We start from the raw sequence: 861 nt of genomic DNA, 5'->3' as shown, positions 1-861 counted from the left end.
GGGGGGCCGAGAAATTTTTCTCAATAGTAAATGGTGTGCTGCCGATGGCAGCACCCCGAGCGAGTAGCGCGAGGAGGGGGATGGTACGGGAGGAGGTCTTCCCCCTCCCGTAAGGCTGGGGGGTTTGGGGGATCTCCCCCCAAAATATTGTGTTTTCTAGAACGTCTCAGAAGCGATTTACCGTGTTCTAAGGTTTGTTTTTATCCTTAATTAACAAGAAGAAAAAAAAACATATTTAAAGTATGGCCCAAAGACATTTTTTTGTACTGGAAAGAAAATTAAGGTTTCGGTTTAAATTCTCTATCAACAGCGTGTTTTAGAAGTCAGATGGTATTATTATAGAGGCAACCTGGTGATGACAAATGTATGAATCCACAGGGGGCTTGTTCATTATTACCTAACTTGGCGTCCCGCTCGCAAGGGGGATACGAGAGGTCCACCGTCAAAAAATAAATGTAGGGACGCACAATATCTAGTCTTCAGACATTGTACCTACAGTACAGTACTTCATGTAATAGTTTGTCGTACAAAAGAACAAATAACACCATAACATCGTTGCTGTTTAATTAATGAGTTACTCATGGCATCACTAAATTATCATACTTGTAAGTACAGCATATCATCTCATTTTAGTACATACAACGTATTACTATGTACACAATAGTATGCTGTATGAAGATACTTTCTTGTACGTACACGATGGTAAGCTATAAGTACCATAATGAGATATTATGTTGTACATACAAGATAGTTAAACAGTTCCAAAAATATATATAATACCAAAATAATTGAATAGATATGTTTAGTCGATTATACATAATATTGTCAGCCGAAAAGGTCAGTCCGGCGCCAAAAGGGGGG

At 39.0% G+C, this 861-nt stretch overlaps 1 protein-coding gene across 4 annotated transcripts in view; it reads right to left on the bottom strand.

Annotated features, from left to right (window-relative positions):
* Window positions 1-861, bottom strand: part of LOC110454043 (solute carrier family 23 member 1-like) — a 73,338-nt gene that overhangs the window by 43,826 nt on the left and 28,651 nt on the right. The window lies entirely within an intron of this gene.

This window comes from Mizuhopecten yessoensis, unplaced genomic scaffold, assembly GCF_002113885.1.
Source record: "Mizuhopecten yessoensis strain PY_sf001 unplaced genomic scaffold, ASM211388v2 scaffold7645, whole genome shotgun sequence".
NCBI classification, from domain to species: domain Eukaryota; kingdom Metazoa; phylum Mollusca; class Bivalvia; order Pectinida; family Pectinidae; genus Mizuhopecten; species Mizuhopecten yessoensis.
The sequence above is the reverse complement of the archived record's forward strand: the minus strand, read 5'-3'. Positions and strand labels throughout refer to the sequence as shown.